General features: G+C 47.2%; 1 protein-coding gene across 17 annotated transcripts in view; it reads left to right on the forward strand.

Moving 5' to 3' along the window:
* The window catches only part of MYO18A (myosin XVIIIA), a 148,339-nt gene that overhangs the window by 16,462 nt on the left and 108,389 nt on the right, over positions 1 to 23,488 (forward strand). For 4 of the 17 annotated variants that reach the window (XM_081844011.1, XM_081844021.1, XM_081844025.1 and 1 more), the window contains exon 1: positions 19,508 to 19,765. The exons of 6 other annotated variants lie outside the window; for them this stretch is intronic. The gene's annotated coding sequence lies outside the window, so the exon portion shown is untranslated. Of the gene's footprint in view, positions 1 to 19,506; positions 19,766 to 23,488 lie in introns of those variants that run through there. 7 more of the 17 variants (XM_081844017.1, XM_081844016.1, XM_081844026.1 and 4 more) reach the window with 6 other exon arrangements.

Raw genomic sequence — 23,488 nt, forward strand, 5'->3', positions numbered from 1 at the left:
TTTACCTGCACTTTTTATAAAACACTATATAAATGGAAGAAAGGCAGCGTGTGAATTGAATAGAATAGTGAACGAACACCAGGCTTTAGGATTCTGTTTTCCCTAATGCTTCTCCTTGCCTCAGCAGTTGTAAGCAAGCATAATAACTCTTGTTAGGGGGTGGCTGCTGTTGTGGGCAGCAGATGTGTATGTACATATTGGGGGGGGGGAAGGGCCAATAGCTCAGTCAAAGAGCACCTGCTTTGCTTGCAGAAGGTACCAGGTTCAATCCCTGGCCTCTCCAGGGAGGGATGGGAGAGATTCCCACCTAAAACCCTGGAGAGCTGCTGCCAGCCAGTGTCGGCAACACTGAGCTAGATGGGCCAATGAGCCAATAAAGCATAAGGCAGCTTCCTGTGTATATTTGTGTGTTTGTGTATTTAGAGTGTGTGTATGAGAAAGAGATAGAAAATTGATTCCTGCTTGGTGTCATGTGAGTGGCACCTGAGCTTCTTGTGGTCAGTGATGCTTAATCCATTTGGGAGTCTTGAGTCTCAAAGGGCCCAGGAAAAGCCAGAGAGAAAGAGAGAGAGTTGAAATGTGAATTTCCTTCCTCCTGTGTCCAGAAGGGCAGCATTCACAAGGAGGTGATTTAATTATTGTTTGATTTTATACCAATGTTATATATTTGATGTTAGCCGCCCTGAGCCCGGCTTCGGCTGGGGAGAGCAGGATATAAATAAAAGTTTATTATTATTATTATACCTTCCATGCAGAACGTGTGCTTTGCAAATTGGGGGTGCTGGGCAGTTCTGCTGTCTCTCCTCCCAACTCTTGCTGCTTTTTTCTGGAACATGGTAGGCTGATGATGAACAGCACCTGCCTTTATTGAGATGATGAGGTCAGCCACTGTGAAACAATGTCCAGCACTCGTGAGCATGACAGCCGCCTACCCCATCCTCCACTAACAAAGCAGTTCTGCAGAGGACACAGGCACTTGTTGTGTGGAGGGATGGAGGAGGAGGAGCAGGAATACTCTGCACAAGAGGGCAATGCAGCCTCCCAAGGTTTGGCATGCCTGCCCCCCCTCTCTTTCTCCCCCCTCTCACCCCCTCTTCCCACCCCACTCCATTACCTTCCAGCTCACTGAAGCACTGCTGCATAACTGCAGGCAACAGGCGTCCCTTTGTCCTGGCCATAGGCAGCCACCCTGAAAGAGGGCTCTTTGTCATTTTTCCATCTCATCATCATATTGACCCCATTGACAGAATGGTTGGGATCCTCCAGTAAGTGGACAGCTCTGTAGTGAACCGTCATGGACTATGCCACTTCAGAGTACAGGTGGAGGTGTCACTCCCACCTCCCCCCGTTTTATAAAAATCTCTGCAGGCAACAAACTTGTTAGGATCAGGCCCAACTCACTCTTCCACCCATACATTGCAAGCACGGGGCTTCCCTCAAAGAGTCCTGGGAAGTATAGTTGGTCAAGCATGCTGGGAATTGTAGTTCTGAGGGGTAAATTACAGTTCCCGTAATTATTTTGGGGGCAGGGCGGAAATCCATGTGCTTTCAATATATGGTGTGGATAAGAAAAAAGTTGTTGGAAGGGAGTGGACTGTCCTTCATTGGAAGTTTCTAAACAAAAGTTGAATGGCCATGTGGCAGGGATTCTTTAGCTGTGATTCCTGCATTGCAAGGGGTGAGACTAGATGGCTGCTGAGATCCCTTCCAACTCTACAATTCTGTGATTCTAATTACTTTTTTTAAACCATTGGAAGATTTGGAAATGCCTTACCTCCTATAGGCATCTGTTTGGGAATTACCGTATACCAGTATTTGGGAATTATGCACTGCTCTCTCTGTTCATTTATCTAACTTTATGGGTGCTTGGGATCTGATCAGCCGTGAGAATAATGCTGTGTATGTGTGTGTGTGTGTGTGTGTGTGTGTGTGTGTGTGTGTGTTTTCATATCCTGATTGGAACTATCCTTCTGGGCCCATGGAGTGTGTGGAAGAGGCCTCACCATTGCCTCTTGTTGGGTGTAGTTCTTCAGGAGATTTTGCTTCCCCTCTTGGCAAACGAATTGTGCCCTCTAATGTGGCAAGGAGCAGTGAGCCGGAAGCATTGCCAGTGCTTGGGTGGCTTACTCACAGTCTGGATGGCTGGTTTGTCAAGGGTGAGTTGGAGCTGAGCAATGACTTCCTGGCCCTAGTCCAGCTGTCTTTCCCCTCCATGAATTAGCAATTAGCTGCCCTGCCTAATGATGTGAAAGGAGCCTCCTGCCCTGGGGGGCAGATTAGGAAGCTTCCTCCAGCCAGTGTTAAAGGAGTGAAGGTGCTCCAGTGACTCTGCTGGAGTCTGTTCTTAATCAAAAGCACTGAAATATTTTAAATGGGTTATTTAAAAATAGGGATGTAAGAAGGCAGCGATTTCCATTCATCCTAATCAGCACTGCTTCCATTATGCTGCAGTTTGGTTTCCACCGAATGCAGCATCATTCGTCTCACTGTCCACTGTTTAAAGCAAGTTACACCAGCCTGATCCAACAGCCAGGCTTTTCTGATGCTCTTACAACTTTCTGCCAGCTGTTGTCCTAGTGATATGTCGTGGTAAAACCTGAGTTTGCCTCCTTTTCTCTTCTCTCATCCTCTGTACTCACTCTGTTACTGGCTTCCAGTTTTCTTGATAGGCCTCTGTCTTCTCTCTCTGCCAGTATCTTCTCCCTGACTGCTTTGAGTAGTGGAGCAGTACACAAATACATATATTTTTAGTTATAGCGCTCCCCTCCTTCTTTTGCATAGCTGGCTCTTTGCTTATTTATATTGATTTGGAGGGTGTATTTTTAAAATGTTGTGGGCAGTCTTGTCAGCATTCACTCTGTGGTATGTTTCCAGCCCCCACCTTCGTTTTCTGTTATTTTATCCTGTGCAGGGCATAGATTTCTCAGTTTTTGTAATATGATGAAGAGGTATTTCTGGTCAATGCTATTTTAGCATTGTGTGTATTCTCACCCTTCATACCAATCTGCTTATTTGGGGGGAAGTTTAGGTTATTTGGGTTAAGTTATAGGTTATTTGGGTCAATGGTAGAGCCCCTGCTTTACATGCAGAATGCTCCAGGTTCAATCCTAGCTCTTGCAGGCAGGACAGGGAAAGACCACTTGCTGAAACCCTGGAGGTGTACATGTTGGGGTTCCAACCATAGTGCCTTCAGACCCCTCCCTCTGCTGAGGCCCTCTGTCCTCCCAATTTTTATCTTTTTAAAAACTGAGGATTTTTGATGGGCATGGAGTATTTTGGTGGGGGTGTTTGCGCCCCATGCTTTATTTTCCTGTGTCTTAATTGTTTTGGGATGCGCACAGGTGTTTTGCCTCTTCGAAGGAGTAGGGTCTCAAGCATCACACAATTTCCTTCTGCAAAATGGGTATTTTTTGCAGTGCCTGTGACAAATTCTTAAATTTTCAGATCAAGATCTTTAAGCATAGACAGTACTGATTTTGATGGACCAGCTTTTTGACTTGGTAGCTAGCTCCTTTGCCCCTTATTCTGCTCTAACTTGACTGTGCCAGCTGTGACTCCGCAGGCTCTTGTCTTCAGCCTGATATCCAATAAAGAGATCAAGTAATTGCAATGGCTGAGGTCAATCAAAGTGGTTGCCCTGGTTCCCTCCCTCCCCTGTAAGCATCCACCTGCCAGCAGGTAGCCACCACCTGTCTTCTGCTTTGCCTAATGGGCTCTGACTACTTATACTTCCATCCTGCTCCTCCCTGCCTTTTGGACCCTGTTTTCAAATCTTGTTCAGAAAGGATTTTGAATATAAAGAGCTTTGAGGCAGCAGGTTTCTTATTTGTCCTTCGCTTCATTGAGGGCCCTTGTTGGCTTCCTCCTCCCTCTTTCTCCTTCTGTTGCTCTTACCCCACAATAATTATGGCCGCTTAGGTTGGAAGCTTTTAATTTTTCCTTCAACTTGGGAACCTTGCATGTAAAACTAGGGGAATCATAGCTGGAATATGGCTGAGCTGCTGCAGGCTTGCCCCTAAGTACATTTGACTCTGTTCTGTCGTCCTGCTTGCATTCTGGAGATCAAAGAAGCAATGGTAGACTCTCTGGACAAACCGCTTGCTGCTTTTGCTGCTGGAGAAGTTGAGCTTGTGCTTGGGACTCCTCCTGGTCGTGGAAGCACTTTCTGTTACAGTGGCAGGTGTGTGGCAGCGGTATGCTTGGATGCCCGGCTGCACCGCCTTGCCACAAATGTGGAACGGCTTGCCAAAGAGTTTGAGGTACAGGGGACACGCCTTTCAGCCCTCGAGGGGCAGATGGCTGCCCTGGAAGATACATCGGAGAGGCTTTCGTGTACCGAGAGGGAGAGCCGTCGCCAAATTGGTGACCTCGAGACTTAACAGCAATGGAAAGGTATGGACGCCTTGCAACCAAGAGATGGCCAAGCGCAAGCAAGGTCCTTCCTGGGGTGAGGATTTCTCCTTTTCCCGTCACTGAAGAATTGTGATAAAATCTCCTAGGCTCAGTTATGGCTGCTCTAGTGTGAGAGTCTGGAGAATCCATCTTTTCTACACTGAGAGACTTGCTTGTATCCAATGCCCCCCCCATTGCAGACCACCAAGGAATGGATCTTACTTTTAGTGATTGCCGTATTCCATCGTCAGCGGTGCAATATCTGGACTATACAATGCGGAGGGTTTTGTTTATGAAGGGATGCCCTCATTCCAGTTCACTGAGCTAGACTGCCTCCCCAAGAAGATGAAGAAAGTCCTTTGCTCTCTGTTTATTTTTGGAGCAACGCTCCTTGGCTTCTGTCCCTACACATTTGAAAGTTCAGGTCTTGGAAGCAGAATAAATTATGCAGATGTTCACACGAACAAATGTACTTGATGGCATAATTCATTCTGGGAGTATAATTTGGGTGATGTCTTCTCCCCTTCCTTCTTTAATGCACAGCCTTTGCCTAGATGGAGGAGGAAGAGGGAGTTTCCTCCAAGGAAAAAAGAAGCCTACTGGAATGTCTGCACAAGAGCAGTCTGTGCCCCTGGTTTGATTTTTAAGTCTGGAACCGGAACAGCCAGGAGGCAGTGACTGTAGAGGAAGGTGGTGTGTCAGCCAGGTGTGGGAATGTGGGTCAAGGAAGTAGTCAAGTTGACAACCCCGGGCGGGGGGCAGTCTTTAGAAACACAGGAACTGGGAAAAGAAAAACCATAGCCAGGGTAAAGGAAAGCAAGTCGTTAGGCTGGGAATAGAATAGTCCGCAGAATTGTCTGGAGCATTGCCTGACCTGACCTGAGACAGGCTGTATAATATCTTGACTTATTATTTTGTTTATTGTATTTCTATCACACTTTTTTCTCCAAGGAGCTCAGGGTGGTTCTCCCCCTCTTCATTTAAACCCTACAACCAGCCTGCGAGGTAGGTTAGGCTGAAAGTGAGGGACTGGCTCCCAGTGTCACACCCACTGAGCTTAATGACTGAGTGTGTGTCCCATGTTCCAGTTTTAGGAAGTGCCCTGTGTCGTTCTGCACTGATGAAGACTCATCAAATGAAGGTACTGCCTGCAAGCAAACCAGCCACTTTCCCCCTTCCTTGTGGTTGTGCGATAAACTCATCCTCTATGGAAGAGGCTTCCCTTGCCTGTGGGTGGGGGTGGGGGGCCCAGGGAGTGAGCATAGATCTGTGTCTTGGGAAATGAGGACAGAGTTGAAGGTGCATGGTTTTGACAGGTAATAAATTGGTCTGACTTAAGAGCTCCTCTGTCAGCCTGGATTCTCTGGGGGTGGGGTTGAAGGGAGGGAGCAGGTGCTGTCGTAATGCTTTCTGAGGGGTCTTGAAGGACCACATGCTCTTCACCTTTGAGGTGCAGAGGTGGTGTTGGGGTGTGTGTGTGTGTGTGTGTGTGTGTGTGTGTGTGTGTTTCTCCCCCAGGTCCAGCTCAGCAGCTTGGAATGTTTCTGGTCCTGATTTAAATAAAAAAAAAATTATGCTCTCTCTGCTTTCTAAAACAGGAAATGATATACATATTTTGGGCCATTTCTTTGGAACCAATTCCCCCTCTGTTTTTTCCTTCTTGCAGTAAGGAAATTACCCCCCCCCCGGTGTGTGTGGAGATGAATAGTTCAGGTTTTCTGGCCTCCTGGATTTAAAACTCTGGTGAGAGGAGAGGCTACTGTGGAATGAAGGCATTGGCTCTCTGCCTTAGTCTGTCATTCTGGGGTGGGAGGGGGTGTGTGTGTGCCATTTGTAAGGGGGAAAGGTAAATCCATTTGTAGGGGGGAAAGGTAAAAATGCTACTGGATCATCATTATCGCCTGTGATTCTATGAAGACTAGAAACATTTACCCATAAATTAAATGCAGGAACAAAAGGGAAAGGCAAAGCAACTGCTGTAATTGCCCAGTAGGGAAAGTGCAGAGATGCCTCCTCCTGGCTTTTCAGATTTGCAGGAAAGCAAAGCAGGGCATTAGGACTTCCATCGTTTTTTCAGTCATAGGCGCTGTGTCTTGGCAGCCACGCAGGGCCCTGAAAGGCATGTCTTCACTGAGCAGACTTTTTTTTACATTTTCCTGTCCTTAGGAATGCTACCCCTACTGATTTGTCTAGCAAAAGGAGGGAGAATCATAGCTCAGTTGTAGAAAGCACATGTGTTGCATACAGATAGTTCAGCCACCAGGTAGCAGGTGATGGGGAAGACCGCTGCCTGCCTGAGGGCATGGTAGGAAATATTGAGCTGGATAGATAAATTGGGTGACCTGGTGAATATAGGCCACCCCCTATATACCTATGCCAACAAGCCCTTGTGGGTCTCTTGAGAATCCCTGGACACCGCAGAAGACGGTTGGACACGGTGCATGGTCAATGGTCAATTCATATGGGACTATAGGCTTGGGGTGTCAAGAATTCTGATGGAAACAGGAACAAAAAATGTGCATGTTCACTTATTCGTCCCATTGGCAGAATGGAAACCAGTCTGCTGAATGTGATTGATATTCACTGTTCAATGATTACCCCCCCCCCCCAATTTGCATTGCATTTCCTTTGCTTTGAAATGAATGGCACGGAATACTGTGAAAAGAATAACGTAGTTTTTTGGCAGAGGATGAACTGTGGTGGAATGGAAGCAGTGCTATGTGCGTCAAGTACAGGAACAGAAAGCGGTTCCTTCTCACATCCCTGCTTTAGGCCGCTTTCTTGTTCTGCTTGGACTTACATCACATCACATATCACACCCAACTATTATTTTGCAGGCTGTTTTTCAGGGACGTTTGCCTGCCGTTACTGATCTTCTCATTGATAAACTTCTGAGAAATCCTATGGTTCCCCAGAATACAGCTAGAACACCGCTGTGTTCTGCTTCGGTGTTTTCCCTTATCTCTCTGTAAGCTTAAGTTCTAGCTATTCCCTCTTCCCCACCCAAAAAGAAGGTGGTGGGTCCTCAAGAGCTATGGACCGAGGAGAAGGAAAGAAGGATTCCGGCTCACCTCTTGGGCTTTTGTTTGTAGCAAATGCTTTCTATGCATTTGGAATTGGAGCTGATGAATTTCAGCAGATGGGGAATTTGTATCAGTTGTAATTGCAGTGGATTTGTTTACTCTTGCAGCACACATTGGCTGCTTAACCTTTGTACCTCAGAGATGACTGTGGTCTGCTGGTTTTGGGTGAAACACAGTTCATGCAAGATAAGACAGTGGCTGCGTGGCTCTGCTATGCAAGGGGGAGGGAGCAGAATTGTCTTATTTTTTTCATCTCCTCGAAGGCTGAGGGTGGGTGTCAGTTTAAAAGGGATCAGAAGAACAAAGGAAACTGCTTTATACCAATTCGGTATAAGGCCATCTATTGGTATTGGTCCACTATCATTGTGTACTCTGACTGGCAGTGTCTCTTCATAGGTTCTTCCCATCACCTGGCAAAGGTTGTAGCCCAGTGGTATGCAGCATGTGCTTTTTATGCAAGAGGTCCAGGTTCAATCCCCAGTGGCATCTCCAAATAGGACTGGGAAAGATTCCCAGCCTGAAAACCTGGAGAACCATTGCTGCTAGTCAGCGTCGACAGTACTGAGCTAAATGGACCGATGACCTGACAGCTTCATATGTTTGCATGCTGCCTGATTGTTCCCAAGATTGAAATTGGGACCTTCTGCATACAAAGCAAGTGGCTTGTCACTGAGATATGTATCCGGTTTTGTAGACTGAATTCTACAAAGCATAGCAATGGCTAAATATTTGTCAGCCAAAATGTACAGTACAACCAATTCTGCCTCCTGTACCTTAACAACAACAACAACAACAACATTTTTTTATTTGTACCCTGCCCATCTGACTGGGTTGCCCCAGCCACTCTGAGAGACTTCCAACATATACCAAAACATAATAAAACATTAAACATTAAAAACTTCCCTGAACAGGGCTGCCTTCAGATGTCTTCTAAAGGTTGTATAGTTACTTATCTCCTTGACATCTGATGGGAGGGCGTTCCACAGGGTGGGTGCCACCGCCGAGAAGGTCCTCTGCCTGGTTCCTTGTAACTTCACTTCTCGCTCTCGGTGTCTGGGCTGAATGATGCGGGTGGAGATGCTCCTTCAGGTATACAGGGCCTGGGTCATTTAGGGGTTTAAAGGTCAGCACCAACACTTAGAATTGTGCTTGGAAATGTACTGGGAGCCATTGTAGGTCTTTCAGGACTGGTGTTATATGGTCTTGGCAGCTGCTCCCATAACCACTTTCTACATCTAGTCTCTGCAGTGCATGAATAGGAGCAGTTAACTGATCAGTCTTTTTATTGCATAGCCAGTGGCTGTTGGAAACACCAAACAGTGTTTCAAAATGTGATAAAACATGACAATAAAGGGAGAAAGAAGGCTGTTGTGGATTATTTTTACATAAAAACATAGAAATAAAATACACAGAAAAATATAAGCTTAACCATTGCCACCACCTTGGTGGACATAAAAATATTTTCAAAGAGTCTACAAAAATCATACCTGCAGACTCTGCACACGGAGAGCAGCATTTGAAATAATTGCTGTTATCAGGGGTTACATAACGTAGATTTCAGTTTAAACCTGTGAAAGCCATTTGCTTGCTCAGAGATAGATTTTATGTGGGTGATTTTAGAGTGGGTAACAAACAAATAACGGGGAAGGTTATCCACCACTTTCAGACCACATACAAAGTCTGTCTTGGGGAAGTTAAAAATAATGATAGTTTGCTACACTGTTCTTTGGATTCCTTCAGATTGAGCTTCTGGATCAATCTTTGAGGCAACCCAATTTCTACACAGCGCTGGGGCAAACCTGGACTAATATGACTCATTGATTTCACTAGGAATAGTCCACCAAACCAAATATGTATTTGCACCATATGGTCTAGAAACTTGCTTTGAAAATAAAAGAAAACTAAATTCTGTGCCCAGTATTTCATGCTGTGGGTTTTCTGTGTTCCTGTGGAACTTCAGTATACACTGTCTCTGAGTACAGTACAAGTAGGCTGCTACTAGGCTAGGGGTGAGCAAAATAGTCCACTGGCTGAGGGCCACCTTGTGGCTGTTTGTGTGGCTTCCCAGATCCACCCAGCTGGCTGCTGTGGCAGACTAGAACACTGGATTAAATGGACTTTAGTCTGATCCAGCAAATAGTTTGAGCAAGAATGCACCCAGGTTAGTTGGTTGCTGTTGTGCTATCAGTGTGTCTGTCCCTTAATACAAGAGGAGAGGTCCCTGCCCCGAGGAGCTTGCAATCCATCATTCAACGTAGGGATACAGCAGAGGTAAACAAGGCAAGGATATGTGTTTTGCCAGTCATATGTACTTGGTAACTGGCTTAAATGTCAAGGGGTTCTTAGTTTGTACATTTGAGAGGTGTTGGTGGACAACGGGGCCCAAGTAACACTCCACTGCTGACACACACAGAGCACCGCAAGTCTTTCAGGCAGCCTGCCTCAGTTCTAGGGTGCTGGACCTGTCCTAGACTGTGGAAGTTTGTGCTTGGGGATGAGTTTTGTTGCAAGGGATTTGCAAAGCAGGAAACTGCCTCTGGGCTCAGACTGAAATCTCTCTCTGCAGACTCTCAAGAGGAGGAATGAGTGGAATCTGCTGGCAGAGTGCAAAACCCTCCAGCTGCCAGCAAGCCAGATGTTTGCAGGGGGGCTGTGTGGAAGGAACCAAATTCCTGAGGCTCAGCATGGCAGCTAAGGGGGCTGCGATTGCTCTCCAGACGCCGCTTTCTCCAACCTCCCTTCGGCAATCAGTCCAGTCCACCCCCTTGTAGGCATGCTTTTGCTGTGAATCTTTCCTTAAGCAAAACATGAAATCTTCGGGGCTTGCAGGAGGCAGATGTGTGGGTCAGAGCCAGGATGCCCCTGGGGTTTAGGGGCAAGTCTGTAGGGATCTGGCCAGAGCCTAGGAGCAGCAAAGAGTTCTCTGGCTGTGCTGTCCTGGCTGTGCTGCTGTTATCTACTGGCCCTCTTTGATACTGGAATCCCGTAGCTCAATGATAGAGCATGTACTTTTGCACCCCAGGAGATCTTGGGTTGGCACAGAGCCCCTTCTCTGCCTGAAAGCTTGGAGGGTCACTGCTAGCCAGCAGGCTAAGCACAGCGGTTGGCTGGCTCACTGGCAGAAAGCTTATGTTCACGGGCTCCCCTAAAGGCTGGCCCTGTTATTTCCATGCCTCTCTGCTTCCTGGCCGATGCCTTGTCTGCTTCTTGACATCATTAGCTGTGTTTTGTGCCCACAATGTACATTTAAATCACATAACTTTCCCCCAAAGAATCCTGGGAAACTTCCGCTTAGCTGGACATAAGTGCTACAATTCCCAGCACCTTTAACAAACTATAGTTCCCGGGCTTATTTGGGTGGTGCAATGTGCTTTAAATGTTTGGTATGTAGGTAGCCTTAACCCCTTACTGCCCCCACCCCTGCCTGCTGGTAGGATGCAAGAAGGGAGGGACATGATGATTGTGAATGAGTGTGTTTATGGGTGTTGCTGTTGTGTGCTTCCTACTGGAACATACTGCTTCTCACTTGACCAGAAGTCGCTCTGTGAGGGATAAGCTACAGACCACAAGGTTACTTTGAGGGAAGCCATGTGCTTTCATTGCGGACATGCCCCAGTAATGTGGTAACACTGGGGAAATGTTGCAGAAGAACTAAGAAAGCAAAATGGCTTGAGGTTGATCCAGTATAAATCCACCACTAACGTGCTATTATTGTGTCAATGACACCTTGTAGAAAACAGCTGTAAAAAACCACCGATCTGGAGGGTCCTCCTGTCTGTCTCTGCTGCAATGGGAAATTAGGCCAAGCCCCCCTCATCCCGCATTGAAGGATAGGAAGGCTCTTTTGCCCATGGCTTTGTTCCTAGTGGATAAGGTAGTTTCTCATACACACAACTTCATGTTGATATATAGTAGTAAAATTAAGAGAATTAAGAAATAAAAACAAGGAATAGAAGAGTAATATTAGGGGGGGAAAGAGCAGAAATTTGACAGAAATTTAAATTAATGTGAATAAATTACAAGAAAATATATTGTCCACTACTCTTATTGTTCCAGAATTGTATAGACATGCACCACCTTTCTAAAAAAATATTTTGGGGGTCTTCTATTGAATGTTTGCTTTCTGTGATTCAGTTTCAAAACCTGTTTTGGCCAGACTTTGCAGCGAGAAGTGGAACCTTTTTTGGGCTGCTTTCGATGATCTTGAAAATGGCTATTCCCAATAGTTTAAAGCTTTTACATGTACTGTATATGGTGTGGATGTGACCTTGGGCAGAGTGCTCTTTTTCTCAGAAGCAGCTCCTGGCAGGGAATATGGTGTATTTACTGTTTTTCCTTGTCTTGGAGAGGGTGGGTGGGCGAGTGGTGCAGAAGGAGAGGAACAATAGCAATTTGACCTCCACCTCAGTGGCCATATGTGTACAGTAGCACAGAAGCAAACGTGTTCCTCTGATGAATTTGAGGGGAGGGCGGGCTGCTTTGGCTGCATGGAGGGGCGAGTGGTGTGCCACTTCTGGCATTGGAAAGGGGCTTTCATCCCATTTCCCTGGCAGATGCTGTCCTTACAAATCACCTTCTGGGGAATTAGATTGTCTGGGCTGTTTTTTCTTTCAGTAGCAAGTACATGGCAGGCAAGTGCCATCTGCCTGATGTGCTCCCTGATGCGAGAACTGTCTAAATTTTCCATTATGTGTGGTTGTTGTGACTGTGTGCGAGTGGGGGTTGGGAGATTGATCCTGCCTCAACTGACCTTGCCTCTTTCTCTCTCTCAAAAATCAACTGAGCTGTTTTTCTATTGAGCTCTTGGTCCCCCGCGGCTCTCTAAACAGTCACAGGAAAGTGGCTGCAGTTGTAAGAACTGCAGTTCAGAGCGGCAGATCTGAGCATGCTGTGCAGTCTGGGAGGCTCGGGGCATGCTGGGAAATGTAGTGTGCCCTCATCTCCACCTTCTGTTTTATAGCCACACCTGCTCCTCTTGAAGCAAGCAGGTAAGACAAGGAAAGAGTGGCTGCCAGGTGACAACATCGTTGCTTGTGGTAATTGACCACGTAATGAGCTCTCCCTAAGGTCCTTGCATCTGTTTCCACACACAGCTAATTATTATTGTCTGCATGTTCTGGAGGCGCTTTGAGCATGGGATCTTTGCACTCCTGTTACCTAGGAGGAGGATGAAGCTACCTGAAGGTGGTGATGAATGTTGAAAAGTTCTCAAAAAGGGGATCGTTTCTGTGACTGTTTCCACCGTGCAAGATCAAGAAGGTCACATCTTTATGGGCGGGCTGGAATAGTGCTCTTTCTCACTGACCTGGCAGCCTGCTCATTTGAGCTTCTTTGCTGGACAGATGGTTCTTTGCAGGCAGCGCCTGGTGCTGTTTCAAGGCTGCCTCCAGGTCTCCTTTCTTGGCTGGTGATAGAAGCTTCTCCTCCTTCGCAAAGGCAGATTACTCCTCTCCTTCGCAGGATACGAGGAGGGTTTTTTGGCAGAAAAATTGCTAATGTATCCAGCACAGTAGCTGCTGTGGCCTGCAGTCCAAGGAGCTTGTACTGGTTCTGCCAGAAACCTTTCAGGCTTGGGGGGGGGGGGACACACCAAGCAACCTCACTCCCGCCCCCAAACTTTTGATTTGGGCATCTCCTGGTCACATCAACTTCTGGTTGCTTGAGTGAAGTTATTCAATTTTCAAACATTTCTTTCTTGGATATTTCTACTCTTGGTGGCTGTGGGCTGGGATTTTTTTTAGCTGCCTATTCCCAGTCAGAGGGGCCCACTGAAGAGGGGGAGAGATCAGGAGGCCAACAGGTCTCCACTGGGAGGGTGTTCCATAATTTTGGAGCCACTACCAAGAAGGCTTTGTCCCTCATGTCGTCCTGCCTGATCCCACGTAGGTTTGGGAAAGAAAGGCCAAAGGAGACTGATCTTACACCAGCCTGCCAGGCTTTTGAGATTCCTGTTCTTATTGTTGCTGCTACCTCTGTCTGTGGTTACCCATAATTTACCCCTTGGGTTCCCTGGCGTGGAGAGAAAGTTCATTTGTGCCAGGGCTGGAGCCTGCTGGCCATCTTTTGAGTGCTGGGAATTGTAGCTCCACAAGGGGTAAACCACAGTTCCCAGGATTATGTGTGTTTGTGTGTGTTCTTCAAATGTGCTTTAAATGTATTTGAATGTATGACGCCTAAGATTGCCTTTCCCGAATATCTTTCTCCCTGTGGTGTCAGCCCTTGGCATTTGGCCTGGGTGGAGCAGAGCGCATCTGTCTCCTCTTCTCTGACTCCAGTCCACTCCCCAGAGGCTCCTCAAAGAGCCTGTGTTTGTGGAGTGAATCCGCAGCAGGAGAGCAGGAAGCAGGGGGCTGTCCTCTTCTTGGATCTTGCTGTGTACCATTTCCTCTATAGATCAACAATTTTAGGCTGGAATGTGAGACAAACAGGAAAGTTTGATTATGATGATGAGTCCCTGGGCTGCTGGCTTTGGGGAGACACTCTGGAGCCAGACATGTTCTTAGTATCTGATGATTAGTTCTCCCCTGCCCCCGCAACCCCCCTTCTCCTTTCCAGGGAACAGGGCTTGGGAAGTGCTTGTGCTCAGGATGACAATGTCAAGATGTGTTTCAACTGGAAGGAGTGGAGGGTCACAGGAAGCCAAGAAAAGGGCAATGTCAGAAATAGGTTACGTCAGAGCTGGATTCCTTGGGGGCAATGAAAACTTGGAGTGGCCAGCTTTCAGTGGAGCTGAGCTCCCCTGCAGTTCAGCATCACAACTTAAGTACCCCCACCTCTTTTCCCCTCTTCATTCTCCCCCTGGCATCCCCTTGTGGCCTATTTGTGGTGCTTGGAGGGGATTTAAAAGGAGGCTTTCTTTAACCATACTTGTAACTTGCCCTTCCTCCCAGTAGCAGAGGTTGGTACATCCAGGCCACCCTGTTCCGTCCCCATCACAACTCTTTGGAAGTTGTCTTATGCTGTCAGGCCATTGGTCAACCTAGCTCAGTATTGTCTACACTGACTGGCAGTGGCTCTCCAGGTTTTCAGAAGAGTCATCTCTCCCAGCCCTGCCTGAAGACGCCGCTGGGGTTGGAGCCTGGGACCTTCTGCATGCAGAGCAGATACCACTGAGCTATGATAGTTTCTCCCATTGTTTTTGAGTGAGAAGCTTGTTCAAGTCTACCAAGTAAACTTCATGGCTAAGCAGGGATTTGAATCCTGAGCTCCTCCTCTGCATGCAACACACTTGCGTGCTACATCGCACTGGGTTAATGAAGTCGTCTGGATTCATGACCAAAACCTGTTTCTCCACTTCTAGGAGCCAACCTGCAAAAGCAGGCTCACTGACTGTGTTTGGACAATCGTATCTCCATGGATTTGCATCTTGCCTTGTTCCCAAACTGTTAACCATCATTTCCTGGTTTGGACAAAACAGGCAACTGTAGTTAACAAAAGGATTTCTGGAGCAAATAGGCTATGTGCACAGCCAAAAGGCTTGTTCTTGTTTGAGCTTATTAATGTCGCCTGTGATTGGATTGAATAGGCAGGTCCTTTTGGTTGTACAGGAAGAATGGGCACACACGTGGCTCCTCAGATGTCTTTAAGAGAAGCTTAGACAATTTCATTGAGAGTGAGGCTTCAGCGGCTACTAGCCAAGGTAGCTATGCTCTGGCTCCATGATTCTGAATGTATGCTTTTGAACACCAGTTTCTGGAAACATCAGGACGGGAGAGTTGTTGTTGCACTTGGACCCTGCTTGCAGACTTCCCATTGGGCTTCTGGTTGGCCATTTTGAAAATGGGACGAAATGGGCCACTGGCCTGATCCAGCAGGGCTCTTCTTATGTTCCTAGAGGTTGCTGGACTATGACTCTCATCATCCCAGACAACTGGCCATACTGACTGCTGAAGCTGATGGGAGTTGGATTCCAGCAACTCCTGGGGTGTGATGCACCCGCTATCCCTGTTGTACAGTGAGGAACGGATGACTCTTTGCTCTTGCTACTTCCTGTGATTCCCCAGAAAGCTGCATTTATGGCTTCTACACTGTTTTTTTGAACCATTAACCCACAAGATGTACCAGACTCCTTTTGCCTGTTCAAATGTTTCTGTTTAAGATTCCTCTTCTCTTTCTGTCTCCACAAGGTGGCAGCAGCATATAGCAAGTTTTTTCCTGGTCTCATGTAAGTGAGAGATGAATTTGTTAAGCCACTTCTCCACATTCCGTGGGTGTGGTTGTGATGGTAATCGGTTTGCTTTTATTATGTATTTTGTGTTCTCGTTTTTGTATTTTTGTGTTGTGAACTGCACTGTGATCTTCAGATGAAGGGCAGTATACATATTTAATAAATAAAAACAAGCAGGAATCGTAGACTTTGAAGGGATCCATCTAGTCCAACCCCCTAAATGCATGAATTACAGCTAAGAGGAGGGTTCCTAAAGCAGTGTTTGAAAGGGGGGGTGCAAGGACCTTGGTGGTACTTCAGCAGCCTGATTTGCCATCAGTTAGCCAGCCGCCTTCCCCTTAATGTAGGGCTTCCCTCAGGCAGTGAAGCAATGCTTCTGTATGCCCCTTTGCTTTCTAGCAGCTTTCCTAGCCTGCTGTTATGCACTTAAGGGTGGCCGTATCTCCCAGGCACTTTGTTTCTGCAGGTTCACAGAGCAGCACATCCTCTCTGGATGTGGAAGTGAAACTGGAGCAGGGGTGTGGGGAGGAAGGTGCTTTAGCTTGACTTCGAGAAGACATGAGAGCAGCAAGCTGAACTGCTGAATGACTCTTTCTTCTCTCTTTCCCTCCTGCCCCCCTCAGCCCCTCTGCCCTGGCATCCTTCCTCGATTTCTGAGGGCCTATTTATAGCACGTTCTGTCAGCAGTTAGCACGCGCAGAGCTCTTGGAGTGGAGGGGTTCTCCCTGCCAAGAGTAATGTGACTTTATGCAGGCCTCTTGTAGAGACGCGTGGGTGGGGGGCAGGCAGTGGCCACAATATGGGGAAGCCTGTCTAGTTATTGTCTGAAAGAAGAGAGGGAGAGGGAGTGCTAGCAAATGAAGTGAAAATTTCAGAATGTTAAAAGATACACCTTCCTGATCTACCCAAAAGTCCCTCTGGTTCAGCAGTTGACCAGGTGCCCCACATGGGAAGCTCAGAAACAAGCTGTGAAGGCAAAAGAGCCCCCCTTGGTTGCCTGTACTCAAAGGTGTACTGCCCCTGAAAGTGGAGGTTCCATTTAACTAGCCTGGTTAATATCCCCAGGAGAATTTGTTTTGTCTTTTTTTTAAACAACAACAACAACAACAACAACAGTTCATATAAGAAAGGCTTTAAGAACATATAGCAGATCCTCCCCCCATTCATTTATAAGAACATCAGAAGAGCCTGGCTGCTGGATCAGACCATGTCTTCCAACATCCTTTTCTCCCAGTGGCCAGCCAGATGCCCCAATGGCAAGCAGGAAATGAGTGCAGCAGGAACTCTTCTCTCTTGGGATTCCCAGCAGCTGATATTAAGAGGCATTTACTGCCTCCTACACTGGAGGCAGAACATAGACTTTGTGGCTAGTAGCCATTGATAGCCTTATCCTCCAGTGTTGCTGCCTTCTACAAATCCTCACTCGCCAAGTCAGGTTCATGGAGGACAAAACTTACCTGTGGCTACTAGCCATAATGCTTGGCTTCTATGTTCAGGATCAGGGGCTGCATTCCTCTGAATATCATCCCCTGGGGATCACCCTTCTGGCCCTCATGTCCTGCTTGTGGCCACCATGGGAAGCAAGATGGTGGAGTAGCTGGACCCCTGGTCTGATCTGGCAGGACTTTTCTTAACGTTCTTGAATCCCACCAAAGGAAATTCTTTTCGGCACCAATCTAAGCCTAATCACAGAATTGTACAGCTGGAAGGGACCCTTAGGGTATTCTAGACCTACCTCCTGCAATGCAGGAATCTCTGCTAAAGCATCCATGACAGGATGGTGCTGTTGAGCTTGGCTCGTATGTCTGCTCAACAGAACCTGCTTTGAGTGGGAAGTAGGAGCTCACAAGGCTCTCCCCCTCTGTTTCCCCCTGCCATATCCAGGCTATGAGACTTATGCATCAACATTGCCTTTTGATGCTCCCAGGGAGTGCCATAGGGAAGACCATTGTGAGTCCACCTTTTTGGCGTGTGCCATATCTTTCAAAACACGCCCCCCCCTTCCCTCCTCCCCAGTCAAGTGGGAGGAATCCCTTGATTTTGTTCCTATTTCTGGCTCTGCTGTGTTGGTTGCCATGGAAATGGCCGTGCGTAGCTTTGTAGCAGCACCTACTGTTCTATAAAAGTTTCAGCCAGCATGTCACCTAGTCTAACCCCTTGCTTCAAGGCTGAATGTTGTGTGATTAAAACATCTTTGGCAGTCTCTTCCGTGGCTCTTTTTTCCTTCCCTCCTTGATGCATTGACGGTTCAAGCAGGGCTTGGAAATTGCTGTCTGGAGGCAAGTGGTGTGATTGTTGCCTCTCTGAATATTATGGTCTTCTTCAACCCACAGGGTGCAAACGAAAGGCTGTCTTTTCCCAACAACTACGTAGAATGTAAAGAAATGCTCATGATCAAGAGCCCCCACATGGTGGAAGGAAACATAACCACATGCATATGAAATATTAAGAATACAACTATTTTGGGGTTGCTGAATGGAAGAGTACTCCTAATTATTGCCCAGAGGCAAGTGGCATGGTAGTTCCCTCTCTGAATTTATTGGGTTCTCCTTCAATCTGCAGGGTGCAAACCAAGGGCTATTTCCCCCCCCCCTTTGCTATGTGTGGCTCTGTTTGCATCCCACTGAAAGGAAGCTTAACCCCATGCACATAAAGTTTAGGGAATACTATAATATTGGGGTAGCTAAGCAGTGCAGGAGGAGGGATTTCATTCCTAAACATTTAATTCAGAAATAAACTCTGAAAAGTATGGATATGTGAATAACGTGTGTGTGTGCGCGCGCGCGTGCGTGCTATGAACTGAATGTACCAATCAAAACTTGACTATCATTCAGATTTCTCAATTTTCTGAATTTTGTGATGGAGTTTTCAGCTATGATATAATGGTGTAGAGAAAGTGGATAGAGAAAATATTTTCTGCTGCTTTCGTAACACTATGCTTTGTGAACATCCAATGAAGCTGGATGTTGGAAGATTCAAGACAGTTAAAATAAAGTACTTCTTCATGCAACACATAAAGTTTGGAACTAGCTCTGTCAGGAGGCAGTGGTGGCCACCAACCTAGATAGCTTTAAAAGAGGGTTAGACAAATAGTAGCAGAGGATGATGCTATCAGTGCCTACGGACCATGATGGCTGTGGTCTCCCTCCACTGTCAGAGGCAGTATGCCCCACAAATACCAGAATACATGTGGCGATGGGGCTGTTGAGCTTGGGTCCTGTTTGTGGACTTCCCATTGTGGCATATGGTTGACCACTGTGAGAACAGCATGCTAAACTTCTTGATAGCCCACTGGCCTCATCCAGGAGAGCTGTGCTTATGTTCTTACTTTGAAAGAAAGTAGGTTTTGAAGCTTGGGTTTTGTGAGAAAACGTGAATTTCCATGTGGATTTTTCTTTGTTATGCTAAGATTATTGTGAAAATACCATAGAACAGGCTTGCAAAATGAACACTTTTGAAACTGACAGAGTACGGGAACAGACCGACACGCCCTCTCCTAGTGGCAAGCACAGTGCAAGTAATGTACCTACGGTGGCTGTCTCTGGTTATTAACCAACTCTCCTTTTGTCTTTCTGGTGGAGGTTGCTTGGCTAGTTGTGGTTCTTCTCCACCTGAAGTTTGTGCAGTTCTCTTTGGCCTCGCACACAGCACCCCCACCAGATGAGGAGGAGACCTTCTGAGCGCTGGTTTCCTGCTGTGCAGGAGCACTAACGGTTCATGTGCCAGACACCCACATCACTTCCTCTCCCCGGTAGAGGATGAGGCTGCTTCTCCTCTCTCCTTCCTCCCCCCCTCCCTTGCCAAATGTGGCTTCGCCCATGAGAGACTGTAAAAGCCCTGCTTGTTCAAGGCAGAGAGACCAGGGGGCAGCTGGACACCAGCAAGCCAGCTTCTACCACCACCACCACTGCCCCCCTTTCTCCCAGGCCTGCCTCGCATTCTTGGCTATTTTTAGGCAGACAGTATCAGCTCAGCTGTCCCTCTGCCTCTGGCCGTTGCGCTTGGGAAGTGACACTTGGCTTACCTATCGCGTTTCGCTCAGTCTTTTCCAACGGAAGCCCTGCCAGGGCGCCCGCACTGCTGCTGCCTCTCTCGCTGGGCCTCCAGCCTCCCCCAATTTTCGGTAAGGTGGCAACCCTCCTCTTCCTCATTATGTGCCTTGCTTTATGGTGATGGAAATTTGGAAGAGAGGGGGCTGGTGTTTTTAAGGGAGGGGTTGGGTGGGCTTTACTTTGGCTCTTCCAAATCTACAAAGCAGGCCTCCATTGTTACCCTATTTATAGTTGTTTCTGAGCAGGGGCCTGGAGACCTGCTCTGCTGAGGTTTCCCAGTCATTGATACTGTACTGGAGAGTGACTTGGTTTCTGCCACTCTCTCACTTTGTCCCTCTAAAAAAATCCCTAGCAAGTATTCAGTGTGGCAAGTCTGGAGGTGTGAGGCCCCCCCCCCAGGTTTCCCTTATGGCCAGTTCCATTGCTCTATATGGTGTGTGGGGAGTGTGATTTACCGGTAGTGGTGGGAAAGCTAACCAGCCTGGGAGAGTCTAACCTCAACTCGCTTATAACTTTTGGTAAAGCCTCTAAACTGATTTCGTTTCTCGTTCCCATCCCTCCCCGCCCCGGTGGGACTCGACTCTTGCAAAGGCCTGGAGTGACCGTTTGGGTACTTCCCTAGCGGGTCTGTTGTGCTTATTAGGGCTCAGCCTCTGGCTCCTCTTGAGTGGAAGATGAGACTGAGTGTAGACTGGATGAGGCAGTTACGTCTCAATGTGAGTGTTGTGGTGCCTTTCCTGGAGAGTGATTAGTGTTCCTTGAGCTGCTGTTCGTAGTGATAGACAGAGCTGTGCGCATGCTGCCCTTCCACAGTCATGCCCTATGATCCCTCAGTGTGGAGTTCTGTAGCCTTGAGAATTGCAGCTTCCTTTTTAATTGTTTTTTTTTAGGTAGGTTTCTTGCCCTTATGAGTTACTGAGAAAAAGTTGAAAATGGCTGGGCAGAGAGTCTGATGAAGTCAGAATGTGGGAGATTCAGTGCTTTACCTTATTTGAGGGCTTATGGAAAGCTTTGCTCCCATCTTTCCATTAACCCCTTGGATAGGTTGTGTTCAATGCCAAATGTTAGGGGCGAGGTAAGCCAGTGCCTGACTTGTCATCGAGGCCATTTAAGCAAAGGCTGGGTTATTCAGCCAACCAGCCAGCCAGCTGCAGGCACCTGACACAGAGTCAGCATCTCAGAATAACTGCTGAGCAAAGGGCTCTCTCTGTCTGGAAGTGAGGTGCAAATGACAGCATGCAGTAGGTGAGAAAAAGCAAATAAGAGGCAACTTGATCAAAGTGTATGAAATTATGCACGGTATGGAGAATGTGGATAGGGAACATTTTCTCTCTCTCTCTCATAACAGTAGAACCTGGGGACATCCAAGGAAACTGAATGTTGGAGGACTCAGGATAGACAAAAGAAAGGGCTTCCTCACCCTGTGCTTAGTTAAACTATGGAATTCTCTCCCGCAAGATACAGTGATGGCCGCCAACTTGGATGGTTTTAAAAGACACGTTAGTGGAGGATAAGACTATCATGGGGTCCCAACCCTGATGGCTGTGTTTTCTCTCCACTGTCAGAGGCAGCTGACCTTTGAATGCCACTTGCTGGAAACCACAGGAAGGGAGAGTTGCTGTTGTGCTCAGGTCCTCCTTGCAGGCTTCCCTTTGGGGCACCTGACTGGCCACTTTGAGAGCAGGATGCTCCAGTACATGGGCCACTAAGCTGATCCAGCAGGTTTTTAGAATCTGGAAGGGACCTTGAGGATCATCTAGTCCTGCAATGCAGGAATCTCAACTAAAGCATCCATGACAGATGCCCATCTAAACTCCACTGAAAAACCTCCAAGGAAGGAGAATCAGTCCCCTTCTGAGGAGGTCCGTAGAACAGCTCTTACCGCTTTTTAACCCTGGTCTGAGACCGTAATAAAGTTCATTCAGCTCTTACCGTCAGAAAGTTATTCCTAACTTGAATCCATTGGTTCGTGTCCTACGAACCAATGGATTCAAGTTTCCTCCTGGAGCAGGAGGAAACAAGCTTTCTTCATCGTCCATGTGACAGCCCTTTTGATATTTGAAGGAGCAGGAGGAAACAAGCTTTCTTCATCGTCCATGTGACAGCCTTTTTTGATATTTGAAGATGGCTATCCTATCTGCTCTCACTCTCCTCTTTTCCAGGCCAAACATCCCCAGCTCCCTTAAACTCTTCTTATATTATATGTCAAAGTAAGCACTCCCCCTCCCTGTCCCTGGGCTTCAGGAGCTGGGGGTGATATGCCAGGAGCTGGTTTCCTTGTTGCTTTTCTGTAGTTCTCACTCTCCTGTGGAGAGGGAATGGCTTCTTTACTTGCAGTGTGATCTGAGCCTTTGTACATGCTAAGTTGGTGGCGGTGGCCTTTGTTCCTGGGGGCCTTGTCCTGCTCACTGTGCCAAAATCCATTAGTTCGAGTCAGGCCGCCCAGTACGTTTGCAAGGTAGTGGAGAGAGAAGTCCATAAAATGAGCTTTGGCACAGGGATTCCTCCATAGCCCAAGCTGCCCCACTGATGGATGGAGAAGCCAAGCCATGCATCCTCCCAATGAAATAGAGGAGAGGCTGTTCCAGCAATTCTCATCTAATAACTTGACTTGGGAACAGACTGGCTTGTTTGACTGATATCCAGCTCAGTGCTTGGTCTGCCCAGGGTTAGTTATTTAATTGCATTTGATTGTGAACAATAAAAGTGACTAGTCTGAATATCATCATTTTTTACTAGATTGCAAGCCCCACCCACCATAGTAGCCTCTGTCTCCACACTGGCCTCAGAGGAGGGGATGTGTGCCCTACCCATGTTGATAATTCCATTTATAAAATTATATTATCCCTTGGTGACTGTCCTGGCCTTCTGTGGCAATGAGTCCATCAGGTATGTGCTATTGTGAGAGCAGGTTTCCTTTCGTGTCTGTCAAAAGCCTTGCCTGCTGTCAGTTTCAATGGGCGCCAGTGATGCTCTATAACCAGAGAGTGAGTGAGTGTGCCCCATTTGTATCCATCCGTTACACAAATGTCTTAGGAGCCTTGGTACCTGTCTACTAAGCCTTTGGGGCAACTGCAGTGAGAAGATCTCACTCTTGGCTCCCCTAAGACAGCTTTAGATCTGTAGCAAATCCCTTCTCCCTTCAGTGGAAAAGGAGGTTCAAGGCTGCTGGAGTTGTAGCCTTGGTGGTTTCTGAGACATGGCAGCTTGTGTGAAGGCTGAGGTTGCCTCTTCCTTACATTTACAAGTTTGTGCTTCCCTGTCTGTAATAAAGGAACCCAGGTCACATTGTGTGGGCTCAGCCAGTTGTTTCCATTTTGATCCTGGACTTCCAGCTCATGAAACAGTTACAGGATCCGCAAAGGTCACCTGTTAACAGAGGCTGATATGCTCTCCCTTCTACCACTGTGCCCCCTTGCAAAGGCTGCAACACCTGCATGGAGGATTCTGGTTGCGCCAGTTGCTCTTAGAGGCACCTGCCTGTGAATCTCAAGCTGCTGTCAAACCTTTTGCAAATGTGATTGGGTTAGCCAAAGAAGGCTGCCTCTCCTTTAATCAAAAAGGAGAATTAAGACAAGCAGAAAGGAATAACCCACACAGCCTGTACCTTGATGCATTTCAAGTGCTGTTCAGTTAACTCAGAAGTCCCTAAGAAGTGACATCTAAAATTATAGCTGGGGACAATGCTGGTGATGGGTTAATAATGACAGGTGAAGGGTGTGTGTGTGTGTGGGAGCCTTAATTAAAGGCTGGTTCAGAAGGGAAGGCACAAGGAGCTAAGGCAATGTTGTCAG

The sequence above is a fragment of the Podarcis erhardii genome (assembly GCF_964252035.2).
Source record: "Podarcis erhardii genome assembly, chromosome: 16".
NCBI classification, from domain to species: Eukaryota; Metazoa; Chordata; class Lepidosauria; order Squamata; family Lacertidae; genus Podarcis; species Podarcis erhardii.